This window comes from Dipodomys spectabilis, unplaced genomic scaffold (genome assembly GCF_019054845.1).
Source record: "Dipodomys spectabilis isolate Male_0828 unplaced genomic scaffold, ASM1905484v1 ptg000667l, whole genome shotgun sequence".
NCBI classification, from domain to species: domain Eukaryota; kingdom Metazoa; phylum Chordata; class Mammalia; order Rodentia; family Heteromyidae; genus Dipodomys; species Dipodomys spectabilis.
In genome coordinates this window covers 924,334-942,116 of record NW_024871344.1, presented here as the reverse complement: position 1 = coordinate 942,116, position 17,783 = coordinate 924,334, and the positions used below count along the sequence as shown (strand labels likewise).

The 17,783-nt window shown below is 39.6% G+C and overlaps 1 pseudogene; it reads right to left on the bottom strand.

Annotated features, from left to right (window-relative positions):
* Positions 1 to 231: 231 nt before the first annotated feature.
* On the bottom strand, positions 232 to 331 carry LOC122101447 (annotated as a pseudogene).
* Positions 332 to 17,783: the final 17,452 nt, after the last annotated feature.

Sequence of the window (17,783 nt, the reverse complement as noted above, 5' to 3'; positions counted from 1 at the left end):
CCCCTTTTTCTAGGTTCTTATAGTAGTATATTTTTTTTGGATAAAATGACAATGTTAACTAATTTCAAAAGTTTTGTAAAGGTTATTCCATGTAAAGGCCTTTCTAAGGTGAAGATTTAATACACTGATGTCAAACTAATGTTTAATTCTAACACTTGCATATATTGTTACACTTGTAATTTTGTAATCAACTTTTAAATAACTGTTTTTCATTTCTGCAACTGAAGAATGAAAAATATGGAATACTTCACGAATTTTCATATTATCCTTGTGCAAGTGTCATGTTAATCTCTGTATTGTTGTAATTTGGGTATACGTGCTGCTGAAGCATGTAGTATCCTCTAAATTTAAGTAGTTAATGATGCAATCTTTATATAGGCTTATATCCTTGGGTGCCTCTTTGTAGCAAGGAAACCTTATTGTTCCTAACAATACTATTGATCTTATTTCCCTAAAATAATGTGTATAGTGGGAAAAAAATTATATTGTTCGGTCGATTGCTCACATTTGCATTTTTTGTCAATGACAATTTTAAGTCTTTTTCATTTTAGATTTGATCATACTTTGAAGCACTTATAGCTAGGTCCTAAGGTGGTGACTTTTTCAAGTACTTATTTACGTAAATGAGTTAGCTTTGTGGAGCTAATAGATTCAAAGTAAGCCTTGCTTAAGAGCTACTTCTAAACTTCTGCAGCTGAAATTTTACCAAATGAGGTCTTACTGGCACAAATGTCTACCCTTTATCCTTCTTCCACATAGGAACATACCAACCAGAATATCCTACCCTGACAGCATAGTTTGTCTTACTAGAACAAATCTAATCTTAGTTACAAGGGATCATAGAGAGATGAACAGTTCAGACAGAACTGTTCAGACTAGAAGGTATTTTATCAAAATTTAAGTGTTTATTATACCTACCATTTCAAAAGTAGCTAACGCCAAGGTGAAAAAATTCTTCATATGCATGATTTCCTGATGTCTGGCCTGTCTACCTTCCAACCAGGCAGGAACTTACACTACTGCCTTTCTATCACCAAATATTTCCATAGCTCCAGGAGAAGTCCATGTTTCTCCTCATTATTAGGCCTTAAATTGGTAATGTTTTAATCACAGTGTTTCCTCTTGCCTCCAGGCTGTAAATCTACAAATGGTAAAGCTTTAGGTCTAACTCTACCTAACACTGAGGTACAGATAATGCAATAACACTTTAAAACAAGTTGTCTTTGATACCCTAACCACAACAGAACAATGCAAAACATGTGCCCTTTTTATTATATTACATATAGTTATATATTTTATATTTATATGTGCTGATTTCATATTTCACACAGTGAAACTTAGTAGAATTAATTGATAATTTGACAAATAAATTGATAATTATTTATTCCAATAAAGAGAATTGGAATATAAATAATTAGGTTTAGAATACATACTAGAATATAAAAAGTATCAATGTAATGTCTTCACTATAAACTTGTGATACCTTCTAAGTGTTCTTGTTCTTCTGAATTCACATGATAAAAAAAAAATGTTGTTTTCCTCTAATCTATAAGGGATTTTACTCTGCTGCTCTGTTTATTGTTTTAACTCACTGGTTCCAAAATGTTTTTCTCCATATTTCTGAAGCATTCCTATTGATTATACCCAAATTTTTCTGATATGATGTATAAAAGATATTATTCTTCTGCAAGATGTATGGATCCTAGGATCCTATGTCCCAGTTACCTGCATCATCAGATAACAGGGTCAAGACTTCTCAACTAGGCCCAGGCAACATGCCAACAGAAAGTAATTGAAGAGTCATGTCAATTTCTCATTTCCTATAATATTTCAGGGCCCCAATTCCTTGAGAAACAGGAATTAGCAGTAAGCAATAGTGAAATGCAAGTCAACTTAAAATGAAGGATGAGATCACAAAATCTAAGAGAAAGTACTGCAATTCAAACTTTCAATTTACAGATGACCAGCCCATATGAGTTAACAAAATCACAAAGTGTCACAAGATTATTTTTAATACCCCTCCCCTAATGATTAATGAAAGATTTCAGTCCAGCATAAGTGGGCCAGCAAAATAGCTCCTGGAAGGATAGATCCACAATTGGTCTATTAAGGCCAGGAAAACTTGACTTAGAAGTCAAATGTAATTCAGAAAAAAACATTAATTGAGAAGATCCTTAGTGCTTAATAACACCGTGAGATGTACAAGTTGTCATGTCGAAAACAAACTTTACAACTTTGGTGCTGGGGGCGGGGGGGGGGGGGAAGGGGGAGGATCTGGTCGGGGGCCAGGGGGAGGATGCCAAGGGATGGGAAGGGGAAACAAAGGAGGAGGCAACAATGCTTGATAAGAAATGTACTCATTACCTTGCCCATGTAATTTTAACCCCTCTGAACAGTATTTTCACAATTAAAAAAAAACACTGGTACTTCAGTAAAACTTGATTCTGTGGTATAAAAATGCTGTCATTCTCAAAATATTTAATCTCCTGAAAGTGTATTCTTTTTCTTTTTTTTTTTTTTTACATTTCTTTTTTTTTTGGGTCCGGTTGTGGGGCCTGAACTCTGGGCCTGGGCACTGTCCCTCAGCTCTTCAGCTCAAGGCTAGAGCTCTACCACTTGAGCCACAGCACCACTTCCAGCTTTTTTTCATTTTGCTTATGTGGTGCTGAGGAATAGAACCCAGGGCCTCAGGCATGCAAGGCAAGCGCTCTACCACTGAGCCATCTTCCCAGCCCCAAGTGTATTCTTTTTCAAATAATCTTTGAAAAATCAAATTCGCAAACCAGGCACTAGTGGCTCACGCATGTAATCCTAAATACTCAGGAGGCTCAGATCTGAGGATCACAGTTCAAAGCCAGCCCAGGCAGGAAAGTCCGTTAGACTCTTATCTCCAATAAACCACTCGAATATCAGAAGTGGCACTGTGGCTCAAGTGGTAGAGTGCTCGCCTTGAGCTCAAGAGCGCAGGGACAGTGCCCAAGCCCAGAGTTCAAGCCCCACGACCTTCCAAAAAAAATTCACATTCACCAAAATAACATTTGACAAATAGATGATACTTAGTGGCAATAGAGTTACAATAGAGTTGATTTGTGTACCCAGCACTAATGCCAATCAGGTTCAACCATTCATTAAACTGTAGAAATAGTGCCAACCACCATTTGTGTTGTTCATTAGATGCCTTCCAAAATTTGTTAAATATATCAGCCTCAAATATTTCAAACCCAAACGTTAGCTAATAAAGTAAATTTCATCATTTAATAAGGTACATTTTAAAAAGTTACAAATAGTTGCCTTATAATATGTTATTTTATGTTTTCCCTATCTGTCTAACATAGTAAGTCTTGAATATGGGTACTCATCAGAGATATGACAAACATAAAATCTGTCTTCTATTTCTATCATATTCCTCTATAATAGTACATTTTAATTTTCTTTTTTCAAAACTTAAATGTAGTAGAAAATATTACCCCATGTAAAATTAAATGATCACACACCATTGTACAAAGCCATTTATAAAAATTGGTAGTTTGGAATACATTCTAAACCATTTTTAAACTTTCTTGTTGACTAAAGATTAATGTTCCAAATGGATGAGAATTAAATCATGTCTAGGTGCTTCACGCCTCCAGTCTTGCAAATTATTATTGCAGATGAATGAATTATGGAAATATAAGCTGACATAAGTTCAAGTATATGCAGGATTGAAACTCCATGGAATGTATATAAACCTTTCAAACTTTTAACAGACAGTTTAACAGAATGACTATCAGGAAGTTGAAACCAGAATGGAATAATAGTAAATACATAGAATGAATGAAAAATAGAACAAGGGGCAAGCTCAGCTAGAATATCAATGTACACATGTGATAAAGAAAGTGGTTAATCTGAAATAAATCTTGGAGAAGGAGTTGGTTGACAATGATGGAAGGAGTGAATCTGATCCAGGAGCATTGGACAATTAGATGGACATATTTAATTGTAACACACTTGCACAACTTTTTGAAATTCAGTGAAAAAACACACAAAAATTACAACCAAACAGCAATCTCTAGAGAGTATGAATATGACCTCTCAAAATTTTAAGCAGTTAATGAAGGGCAGTCTTGGGAAAAGCAAACAAAACTATTCAAAGAGGGCATTTGAGGTAGGGGAGAAATTTGAACAGATTTAAATAGATTGTCTCAGGTTATAAATCAACTATATCTGCTTCAAATGTTATCTTCCTTCTGTGAGTTCTCTCTGACTGAACTGGATACTCGAGTCCTGAGCCACACTTGATATCTTGTGAAGATAGAATGGAAGAGAAAAATATCAAGAACCCATTACTCCGCTGGAGAGAAAACAATCCTCTAAGTTTTCTTTCATCTCTCTTCACTACTCTTTCTTCATACTTTTAAGTCAATTGATATTGAGTTATATATTTCCTTCTTTGTTCTGGAAAAGTAATTGGTGAAAATAATTCACTAAACATTATTTGCCATTTTTTATCATGCTATTTACTTGTTCAAGGGAGACCATTAAACTTCACACCTGCATTTGGTTGCCATAAAAACCCAACATTGATGTTAATCAGGACAAACTCTAATGTAAAACTTTGTCTCCAAAAAAACCAGTCCAAGAAACTGTGATCACAAATATTTGGATATCCATTTTTCTTTTTTCTTTTACCTTGAAAGTCTTCTTGTGTCGGGCTGGGAAGGTGGCTCAGTGGTGGAGCGCTTGCCTTGCATGCCTGAGGCCCTGAGTTTGATTCCTCAGCACCACATAAGCAAAAAGAAAAAAGCCAAAAGTGGCGCTGTGGCTCAAGTGGTAGAGCACTAGCCTTGAGCTGAAGAGCTGAGGGATAGCGCCCAAGCCCAGAGTTCAGGTCCCACGACCAGACCCCCCCCAAAAAAAAGAAAAAAAAGAAAGTCTTCTTCTGTCTAAAGTGCCAACAAACGTAAGTACTTCACCACTTTTTGGTTCAATCACTTCTAACCTCAAAGATATATTTTGCTAACAAGATGCTTAGAGGAAACCGCAGAATACTCCACTTTTATCTTCTCTTAAGACTCTCCTTAGATACCATATCAGGAACAGTGAAGTTATTCTTTGCAAAATTATTTCAATAGATTATTTTTCTCATAGTCTTGCATTTGCTCAACAAGATGTATGGAAGAGAATAAAGTTAAATCACCCATACCTTGGATGACAGTGTCTGTTACAAAGGACAATGCTTCTATGTTCTCCTTCTATGTCCTCCTCTTAGCTCTTGCCTGATTTCCAATTAATCACAGCTTCTTGGCTTCAAGTCTAGAGAAGCTGAAGGACTATAAGGCCTCCCCCACTGCTACATCTTCATGGTTTCTCCTTTAAAACTCTTTGAAGTTGCCTCCTTTGGATGTGGGATTTATTTTCATGTCTTCATTCAATCAGTTCTGCATTGTAGTGAGCCAAATAAGCTCTGTAAAATCACTTTAGGTAGCAAAAATATTACAATCTATGTCAAAAATTTTGGCCTCCCTCCACTGCTGAAGCCAATTTGCTTAGCTAGGGCTTCTAAGAACACTGATTTCCGACCTTTTCCATGTGCTCAATTTTTTTCTGAACCCAAAACTTTTTGGCTTATGTAATAAGCTATCTCATGTTAATAAGGATATTATATTTGTGAGCCACTTAGAAATGTGAAATCACTGGTTTGAAGTATCCAATCAGATTTTTTTTCTGTGTTTCAGTGCTTCACATGCAAAGACATTGCGGAAAGTATTACAAACAGAAAAGTGTAAACTCAATACCTTTTTTCATTGTGGAGGACACTTTCTCCCTAAATATCTTTTTCAAATTATCTTTTTCAGAGAATTACTGTTTGGTAATTAAAGGTCAATTCACAAATTTTGATGTCTTTTTTTAAAGAAATTTGAATTAAATTGCACTATAACCTTGTTTCACACAGTGAGTATATTTCCTGGGTAAGGACAATTTTCAAGGGAAGCTACAGGATTTACAGCAAGGTTTCTGAGGTTTGTTTGTTTAGTGTGAAAATGAGCCATCTTCACTCACATTGCTCCCTCTCCACTAAGTCTCCATGGATTTCTTTGCATGAAAGCCTATTTTCCCAGGCAATTTTAAATGTTCTTAATAGGCTACGTTGTTTAAAAGTTTGAACAATTAAAATATACGTGTCATAATTTTAAAACTCTTTTGAAATTCCTTTATCAGAATCGCGAATTCATCAATCCTAATTCCACCTTTACCATCAAAAACTGTTAACATGTTGTTTTCACGATGTAGTGTCCATGCAACTATTATTTTCCAGTGGCTTCGTTATGCAAATATATGACCACATAAGCTGATACTGAACAAAATGAACTCCAAGATATGGAATCAGAGATTTTTATTTGTGGTTGTTGTTTTTTATGTATTATGTGATTTCCATTTTCTTTGGTTTTCCCCCCTTGGTTTATCCCTTGCTGTATTTGATTTTGGTACCTTGTGTATTTTGTATACATTTACCTTAATTAGGGAAGGGAAAAGGAACATCACAATGGTGACACAAATGACAAAGGGCAAACCAATGCATTAGCAATACTCACAAGACAATATGTTGGGAATATACATTACAACTTGTGAGGGGTACTGAGGTGAAGGAAAACTGTGAGAAAAGTGAGGAAGGGGGTAACAAGTTTGAAAGTTATGTATTCACTACCTAACAATTACTGTAACCCGATTGTACATCATTTTGACAATAAAATTATATTTAAAAAATAAGCTGCATAAAATAAAATTTCACTGTACTGGTATAGTTAATATTATTTTTTATGTAGTAAAATTTTAAAAATCAATACTATTTTGCATCTACTTTGACTTAATTACCCCTTCTTTATCAAAAGGTCGTCAACTTGAGTGTTATCCAACTAGACAATATTTTCACAATATACTTGCATATTTTGGAAAAAATAAATTTAGCACTTTCACACACATAAAATCGAAAACAGTTTAATTCTGTGGAAACCCATAACTTTTAAAATTAAATAAGTTGTTAGGACAGAATATATGTGTTCTTCAAAATTCCTATGACTAATAACTACTCATTTTCAAATTCTAAACATTCCATACCTGAGAGATTCAAAACAGTACTTGTTTTCATGTTATATAATTCTGCAATAGATGCAGTTTCCAATGGGGTGTTACAGATTGAGAAGTCAACAGAAAAATAGCCACATTCTGGTACAGGATAAAACTATGAAGCATCTGTAATAAGTCTTCAAGAGTAAGCAATCCCAAGCTTTATGCCATAAAGTCATCCTAGCCCAACAGTTTCCAACTTGTAAGGTGCACCTTAAAATTCCCTTAATTCACATCATGAATAGCATATCTCTACTGTGAAAAAATACTACACCTCTGGTATTGTGATGCCCTCCTTATTCTGCAAAGAACACCACAATAAACTCAGTTGCATCACTTTTCCCCCAGTGGTATTCTTGAGATCAGAACACTTGCAAATATTATTTATATTTATACTTTTTTAACTATCATAGATATTCAGGATACTAAGATCAGAAGATTATGGTTCAAAACCCATCCAGGCAGGAAGGTCCCTTAGAACCTTATCTCCAATAAACTTCTCAGAAAAAGCCAGACACAAGTGACACTGAGGTTGAAATGGTAGGGCAGGAGCCTTGAGCTCAGAGACAGTGTCCAGGCCCAGAGTTCAACCCCTAGGTCAAACCAATAAAGCAAAACCAAAAATTGGGCTAAGAAGGTGGCTCAGTGGTAGAGAGCTTGCCTTGCATGCATGAGGGCCTGGGTTCGATTCCTCAGCACCACATTAGCAAAAAGAAAAATAGCCAGAAGTGGAGCTGTGGCTCAAGTGGTAGAGCACTAGCCTTGAGCTGGAGAGCTGAGGGACAGTACCCAGGACCAGAGTTCAGGCCTCACGACCAGACCCCCCCACAAAAATAAAATAAAAATGAACCCAAACCTAGCATTTTTCTCATTGTATACAGAGGCACATAATTAAGGAAATTGCTTCCTGTGTAACATATAGGTAGAAGAAAGAAGATGTCACACAATTATTCTCTTCATACCATGTTATACCAAACTCTCAAAAAATGTTTTTTCTAAATTTATAAATTAGTATCATCCATTTGTTGGTAACTCTGTCTAGATTATTCACATTATCATTTTATACATGAACTGTTGGAATTATCTATTAACTAAGTTCTAATTATAACTCTCTTGAAAGAATTTCTAGGCAAATAGAATGCCAGAATCATTTGTGAATTTGTCAGTTAAAACCTCTACTTAAAAAGAATTTTGTAGTATCCTATAGAATATGGAATTACAAAAAAAAACCAAACTATTTATTTTGAATCTAAATTCTAATTTTGCAAGGTCCACAAAGTCCTACATTAGACAAACTGTGCTATTTCTCCAGGCTTAAGTTTTGTAAACCATCATTTCTTTGGCATCCAACAGAATGAAACTTACTTACTTTTTCAAATTTTGGATGGGAATCATGAGCTATTTTGCATCTAAGAAGGTTCTGTAATTAAGAGAGCATTTAAAACACAACTGAGGATTATATATCAGTTGCATTTCAATAGGAAACTTGACTTCTCAAAACATAATGACAAAATTAGCCCAAACTTCGAACTTTGTATTCCTTTCTTGTAATTTGGTTTGTTTTATTGAGACAAAATTATACTACCTGGTCCAGGGAAGGTATCACTATGTAATTCCACTCTCTAATCTCCTGTCTTAGTCTGAGTGCTAGAATTCCAGGCTTGTATCACATTGCCCTGCCATAGTTTGTTGGTTTATTTAATCTAGAAACACACTAGCAATTCTGAACTTCTCTGATGATCTTATCCATTGACTGCTCAGACTGTTTATGTACAATTTTGAAAGATGTTCTAACATTTGACACAGGATATGAACATTTTCAGATGCACATGCAGGGGTCTCTGATTCATTCCTTCATGGATCTGATCCCTTTAATAATGATTACTTGACTTTCTTATTATCTCTGGTCCCTACCTATCTAATAGTCTCAAACTTTTTTGAAGAAAGTTCACTTGAGGACTTTTTAATATTAAAATTTATCACTTGATTCTAGTTTTACTCAGGACATATTTTCTATTGCTTTCTAACTTTTCTACATATTCTGAGAGTTGTTTCATTTGTGTATTCATGTGTGCACATATAAGTACCTCTGTGTGTATGCGTATGCTTGTATGTATGTATGCAAAAGCCTCAAGCTCTTATTCAACAATTTGCTCATGAGTGGTATTCCATCACTTGAACTGCTCTTCCAATGCAGCTTTGGCTGGTTAATTATAGATAGTGTCTCAAAGACTGTTCTGCCCAGGCTGGATGCAAACTGAACTTCCCAGACTCCTTTACATTCTTAAGTTTTATTTTTCCAGGAGTATCAACTTTTTAAACTACAAACATTTTTGTGAGTGTGAAGTCTAACCTGTAGCCCAGATTTTTAACTCAAAAATTCATATAAAGATAGATGAACATACACATTACATATGCTGAATGTACACTGTTAGAAATGTGATCTTAAGCTGGGTGGTGGTGAGATCTGACGATTGAAGTTCAAAGCCAGCCCAGGTAGGAAAGTCCCGGAGACTCTTTTCTCTAATTAACTACAAGAAAACTGGAAGTGGCACTATGGCTCAAGTGGTAGAGCACTAGCCTTGAGCTGAATAGCAGAGGGACAGCACCCAGGGTTCAAGTTCCACGGCCAACAGCAAAAAAAAAAAAAAAAAAATATATATATATATATATATATATATATATATATATATTCCTATATATATATATAGGAAATCTTATATAAATATATATATATATATATTATATATATTTACATATAAATATATATGTAGGAAATAAGAAGAAATATGATCTTTGCCTCCAGGTTCATTGCTAGTATAATCCCTGCTCTTTCAAGATGGACTTTTCTCCAGTTAAGTCCATTCTCTTATATCTGACTTGCATGGAACCAGAATCATTTTTCTATTCTACTTTTTACAAATTTGCACGATGGAAGTGTGATTTAGAAAGGGAGTGGCCTCATACTTCATGTTCCACTTAGGAGAAATGCTTTCTCTATATCACTTCTGCAAATCTACATACTGAACTTGGCTTCATTGTTTCAATGTTGTCTTATTTGTAGAGTCTTCTATATTGTGTTGAACCCTTAAACACAGAACTTCTCTTTCTCCTATTATTGCTATTGTTTCTCTTACTGTTAACTCTTGTACACTTGGAAAATAATGCACAGCACATACACTCACAAAAAAATGATCTGAGAACCTTCTTCCCATTTAAAATTCACCTTAATTTACAGAGCACTTATGATGTTTGAACTCAATGTACTCATGGATAATGTATTTATAAGCAATTTAAATTTCTTATTTTCTCTTTACCAAGTTGTCTCTGAAAAATTGCTACATGATGTCCAAAGGTGTCCTTGTGCTATTTCAATGAAGCCAGCAAACATTCATTATACCTAAGCAGCACCATAAATTGTTACGGGAATTGTAACTATTACTGAAGGTGGAACCTGATCCCAGGAGAGGAATTGAACGTAGAGGTATGACAAAGTTCAAATTAATTTGTGCTTTCCTTTTTACTGTACAAGAAAAGGATCCAAGGATTGAGGGAAACTATCCCTGACTTTTCAAGTGTGTATTTTACTCATATAAAGCTTGTTTGTAAACTTCTGGTCGAGAGTATTACAAAAGGAAATAATGTGCCATTTGAGGGCCAGCGTAGAACAAAAGGAAATAACATTGTTTTAAAAGTGTTCTACTGCAAAGAAAAAAAGACATGGAGATTTTAAAGTGCTCTATGGATGGATATTTCACTCCTGAGATGATTCTCTTGTTGCAGGATTTAGTTATCCATTCCTTTAGTCTGGTCCTGAGTTCTCCATAGCAATAAGGATTCCACAAAAGCAGGATCCAGTGAGTATAATCAGCAAAAGCAGTCTCTTCTCAGACCAGTTCTCCTTTAAGGAGGGTCCCAAAGAAATACCTGTTTGTTTGGTTTTTTTTTTTTTTTTTTTTTTTTTTTTGGTTTGGTTGTTAGTTCAGTTTGTGCTGGTTCTGGGGCTTGATCCCAGAGGCTGGACCATGTCCCTGAATAGATGTCTTTCCTGTCCACCTGCCCCCAAAGCTAGTACTTTACTGCTTGAGCCAAACCCCCACTTCTGGACATTTTGGTGGTTAATTAGAGATAAGAGGTTGACAGACTATCCTGCCTGGGTTTACTTTAACTGAGATAGTAAGAAAGCCAAGTGATGGGCTGAAAAGGTGGCTCAGGAGTAGAGTGCTTGCCTTGAATGCATGAGGCCCTGGGTTCGATTCCTCAGCACCACAAGAGCAGAAAAAGCTGGATGTGGTGCTGTGTCTCAAGTGGTAGAGCACTAGCCTTGAGCTGAAGAGCTTAGGGACAGTGCCCAGGCCCAGAATTCAGGCACCATGACTGGCCAAAAAAAAAAGCCAAGTGACATCAACTGTATCAAGACTTCTGTTTCCAACCAAGAAATACTAAATGAAGTTTATTATAAAGCTAATATTTGACAATTTTTAAAAGAAGAGAATATGTCTAGCCAAGAAGCCATAACTTAAATAACTCAGCAAAAGTAAGTGCACTGCATTATTTTTTTATTATTTTTTTTCTGCTTTGGAAGATTACTATTGACCTTGCCCTTCCTTTTGGGGAAACTTAAAGTCATATTTGCACTTTTTGTTGGTCATGGGGCTTGAACTCTGATCCTGGGTGCTGTCCCTCAGCTATTCAGCTCAAGCTCAGTGCTCTACCACTTTAGCTGTGTCACCACTTCTGGGGTTCTGGTTGTTAATTGAAGATAAGAGTCTCATGGACTTTGCAGAGCAGGCTGGCTTTGAACCACAATCCTGTGGTCTCAACCTCCTGATTAGCTAGGATTATAGGCTTAAGCCACCAGCACCCAGCTCATATTTCCATTTAGTGCACTTAATGACACTATGTAGACAAAGAATGGAAATTTGAATCAAATGATGACATGGCAGCTTTCAGAAAAATTGAGGTAGCAATAAATAAGTTCTCCTATTCCATTTTGTTACATTAATGACTCATGAGCTATGGGACCCTTACATTAGCAACCTCTTGCCATCTGTGCAGGTGTATTTAGTATCAGGGAAGACTGTGATTTTTAGAAAGCAAAAGAGATCAGGTATGGAAAAACAGCATAGGAGGAGATACATTTTTCACACAGAGATTAAGAACTAGCCTAAGAGATTTAGAATGCTAAAGGATGAAAATAAGCCTGGTTTATAACTAGTTCTTCAATAACCAAAAATGGTTCCCTAGAATGGTTTCTGGTATGCATTAGTTACTATCGTTTGTTCCTTCCATCTAGAGTTATTCCTTCTCTTGTCCCAACTGATAATTTGCCTCTGCCTTTTTGGTGCCATGACTGACCAAAAAGATTTCCAAATCTCACTTAGACTATCCTTCTCATTGTGATTAGCAGTGACCACTCAAAAGCCTGGAATCTTTGAATTTCCAGAATTAACCTTCACCTGACATCTAAGCACATTCCTAGCATCAATTGCTGTGACCTAATGAACAAAACTTTTTGTTCAACACAGTATCCTAATATAGGTAAAGTACATGAATTAAGGAGTATTGTCAGGTATTAGTATGGAAGGAGCAATATATATTCCAAGTATGGATTATTTATTTTGCATTTACTAACTAAATATTTTAATGTTTTTGGGGTTTTTTGCCAGTACTGTAGTCCTGGGGCTTAAACTCAGGGCTAGGGAATTATTCCTGGGCTTTTTCTTTCTCTCATGGCTAGCACTCTACCACTTGAGGCACAGCACCACTTCCAGTGTTTCTTTTTCTGTTTATGTGGTACTAAAGAATTGAACTCAGGTTTTCATGCATGGCAGGCAATCACCGTACCATGAAGCCACATTCCCAGAGCTCTAAATGACTTTCTTAAGATGGTATTATATTTTCATTCCATAATTATGTATCATAATTTTGGCCAGTTGCTAGAAAAGGACATAGAAAACAATACTATGTCCAATAAGGCTGGATGGACAATAAGGCTGGACGGTCTAGCTAGGGCACAGAGGGGCTTACCTCATGGGGCTGGTTCAACAGGCTGAGTGAGACAGTTCCTGACCCACAGCCCACTTCCAGAATGAGAGGGTCACCTTGGGTTTCAGCCACATGGGGACACTGGGCCACCTCTTCAGCACCCATTCAACCAGCTCCTGTGAGAGAAAGAGAGAGAGAGAAAGAAAGCCAGAATTACAATTAAGCTGGGTGCTGGTGGCTCAGGACTATAATCCTAACTAAGAGGCTGAGATATGATGAACATGGTTCATAACCAGCCCAGGCGGGAACAACCATGAGACTCTTATCTCCAAAGAACCACCAGAAAACTGGAAGTGGCACTGTGTCTCAAGTGGTAGAGTGCTAGTCTTGAGCTGAGGAGCTCGAAGACAGCACCCAGGCCCAGAGTTCAAGCCCCACGACTGACAAGAAGTGGACTTCCCACCACAAGAAGTGTACTGCATACCACTCATTCTCCTAGGGACCATGGCAGAGAAGTCAGTCTGAGCTTTCTGTCAACTGGAGGTCATGAGTTGGTCACCTGTCTTCTCCGTGCCTCATTTTCCCCAGCTACAAAACTGAACACAGTGAAGGATCTCCTTCCTCATGGGAATAGGATAAGGATGAAAGAGAATCATGTTTTGTTTCATAATCTCGTACATGTCACACGACTAATAACAGGCCCTATCTGAGCCCTTTCCCAGTTATCTTCCTGTCGTATGCTCCCAGAATTGCCAAGAACCGTATCTGACAGCCGCTCCCTCTGTGCCAGGCCCTGCTCCTGAGATCCCCCTGTATTGATCCCTTGTTTCCTCACAACTGTCCCAGGAGGAGACTGAGGTACAATGGTGGAGGCCCAACCCAGAGCTTTATGGCTGCTGTAAACTAAGTTTGGGATAATCATCTAAACCGATGACTGAGCATGGTGCTATATGTCTACCATACCAACTAAGGAGGACCAGGCCTCGTGGCACACTCCTGTCACAGATAGGAGGACCATGATCCAGCCCAGCCTGAGCACATATTGAGTGAGTCTCTATCTTGGAAATGCCCAAGACAGAAAGGCTTGGCTACCCTGGTAGAAGACCTGACTGGCAAGCCTAAGGCATTGAGTTCAAACCCTAATACACCAAAAAGAATGAGAGTCCCGGTGCCAGAGGCTCATGCGTATAATCCTAGCTACTCAGGAGGCTGAGATATGAAGATCACAGCAAAAGATTTAAAATAGGTTTGTCCTCACCGATCAGAAGTCAAGATGAGAAAACCCGGAGTCTGACATATACTGATGCACTCCATACCAGTAGGGCTCAACTCCTTACTAAGTGCTGGCCATGCTCTCTGTCCCCCTGGGAAGCCAACCCCTGTGGGCCCCATACCCAGGTCCTGCCAAGCTCCAGCTGCCACTAACCAGGCCCAAAGGAGTAGACAGCTCGAAGGCACAGAGGTCCCTTGGCCTTATAATTTAATGTTGCTGAGTCCGCTTCAAGTGTCTCACACTTCCAGGCCCCCAGACCTCAGCCACAGAGCCCATGCATCCCCCAAATGTATCAGGCACAAGTTATCAAAGGACCCAGCCTCCTTATTACAACCCACTTCTACACACACACACACACACACACACACACACACACACACACACGCACGCACGCACGCACGCACGCACGCACACACACACACACACACACACACAAATCCAGACCAGTGACAGAAGACTCGTCCATGCAGCACCTGCAATTTTCCAAATGATCACTCACCTGAGCACAGTCAGGTTATACAAGGATTAAGATGATATCTCTCTCTCTCCCTCTCTCTCTCATGCACACACACAGACACAGACACACACACACAAACACACACACACACACAGAGTCTCAGAGCAGTGCCTCTCCAGGCTTTGTTGGTTCCTCATCTGGGACAATGTACAAGCTGGAGCACAGGGGTTCCCTTAGAGGAATCAGGGGCTCCCACCCAAGTGGAGCACCACTCTAATGATGGAGCACTACATACACACACACACACACACGTGCACACACACACACACACAAACACACACACACACACAGACTCAGAGCAGTGCCTCTCCAGAGTTTGTTGGTTCCTCATCTGGGACAATGTACAAGCTAGAGCATGGGGGTTCCCTTGGAGGAATCAGGAGCTCCCAACCAAGGGGAGCACCACTCTAATGATGCAGCACCACCCTGCCTATCCCTTTCTCCAAGGCCAGACCCTTGACTCCCCATTCACCAAAACCCTAGGCCAGGACACTGGGTGAAGGAGTCCCGAGACAAGTGGCTCCTCAGAGCCAGGAGAGGAAACAAGCAGGGGGGCATGGTGACCCCAGAAGGGTGTCTGACTCGAGATGGGGGTGGTGTTGGGGAAATGGATGGGGTCCTAAAGGCTACATACATGGACTTACTCCCTACTTCCAGACTACATGCTTCTGGGCCTCATGGCAGATTCTTGGGAAGGACAAGGAGACCAGATGGACTGAGAGCACCAGCAGAAGCTGGCAGAGCTGGGAAATGTGATCACGCTGTGAGAACTGTTGACAGTTGGGGGGAGGGGACAGGCTAGGTGTATGTGTATGTGTGTTGGGGGGAGTGTTCCTCCCAGATATTCACATTCTTCTCTGACCCCCAGCACTCTCACTTCCCTACTGGGCTCTTCTGGGACCTCTCTTCAGGTGAAAGGGTGACGGAGCACAGAGGACAAGGGCTCACACAGCAAGAGAGACCTATCTTCTGTATCCAACACCCCCAGCCCCAGAAAAAAGGAAAAGACCCAAGAAGGCAGGTGTGGAGGTGCTGCTCCCCACCTCTGACTAAAGCCACCAGGTTCCCACCAGGAAGAGGAAGGGTGCAGATGTGTGGCTGTGTGGCTCCCACTGCTCCAGGCCAGGGGCTCTGTGGTGCCCCCTCCTCACCCATCCCTGCATCTCCCTGTTTCCTGGAACACTGGCAGCTAAGGATGGGGGTGGGATCCCCTGGTCAACACCCACTCCCACCCCTACCCCTGGGGCACATTTGTGGCAGAGACCTGGCCAGACTGTAGGGCATGGGGGAGCCGGAGGTCCAGTCGGGTGGGGGGGGTCGAATGGTGTGGGGGTCACAGGGTATGGGCTCAGGAGGAGGCCACTCACATGTTCTGCTGGGAGAAGCTGTTGGAGGCAGCTCCCACTGGGTTCCAGCAGTGAAGGCAGTAGCATGGCAAATACTTAGGCCTGGAGCAGAGACAAGGGTCCTGGACCAGGTCGGGGCCACAAGCCTGCCTATGGCGTGCCATCACCTGAGGACTCCAAGAGGTGCCATGGGTCCAAGCAAGCAGTGCTAGGTTTGAAATGCAATGCCGCGTGGAATGCTGAAGGGGACCGGGGCGTGGGCAGGTGCGTGGCAGGGCTGAGCCAGGCCTCTCCTCCTACGGCTTGAGTCTCTTGATCACCACTCAGCCACCTCTACCTTCCTCAACTGTTGGTAGTGGTGTCAACCAACAGAGGAATCCCAGTGCTATCAGGCAGGATGGAATGCGGGTGTGACCACCATTCTTATATCCCATTGGTCAGAAAGAACCATGAAAGAATGGTGTAGCTGGAATCCTGTGATGCAAGCAGAATGCGCAGAGTGAAGACAGTGGCTCCCCCAGCCCCTTTCCCAGGGAACTCTGTCCAATTCAGTTGGGGACAAGAGGGTGACCAGCTTTAGATTGTTGTGTATGTCTGTTTGTTGCCAGTCCTGGACCTTAAACTCAGGATCTGGGCACACTCTGTAAGCTACTTTTGCTCAAGACTAGCCCTCTACCACTGGAGCCCACACAGCTCTACTTCTGATTTTGTTGGCATTGAAGTTGGACAGGGATCTCAAGGACTTTCCTGCCTAGGGTGACTTTGACCATGATCCTCCTATCACAGCCTTGTAAGTATCAAGGAGGACTGCTGAGAGCCACTGGTGCCTGCCTAATCATTGGTCTTGCTGATGATCTGGCACAGACCTGTGAGTTCCCTATCCTCGGGTTGAAGTGGTGGGAGCTGGAGCCCACAGTTAGAATCCTGGTCCTGCCACCTCCAAATGGCAGAAGAACCTAAGAAATGCATTCTTATCCATAAGATTACCAATGGAATGTGATCAATGTCAAGATTGAATGAGTAGTTCTTGAATGATTCTAGGATCAAATTATACACAATTATATCCTAGGACACTGATCGATTTTAGTTAATACTTCATTAAGCATTTAAACAATCACATTCATTAAATGGAGGCAGAATGAAATACCTAAGAAATGGACCTCACATAGTATAAAGGTGCAATTTTTTTCTGCCAGGATTGGGATTTGAACTCATTGTCTGGGTAACTCTGTTGCACTGTGTGGGAAGGGGAAGCCTGCCTCCTTGAAGTCAGGAAATTCAAGTCTGTTCCTTAGGCCTGAATTGGATCCCCAGCACTAAAATAAATCTTATTCATGTACATTTTAAATATATGAGTTATATTCATATACATATGTTCACTCCATATTGCACTCAGTATAGTTATTCTTTCTTGTTTTTTCTTGTATTGACCGTTTATTTTATTGACTAATATGACACATAGAACATTGATTACATTGATTACATAGGATTATAGGTCTGCATATGTATTCCACTTTATACCTGACACCCAGGACTTTCAAAGAAAAGGAAAAAA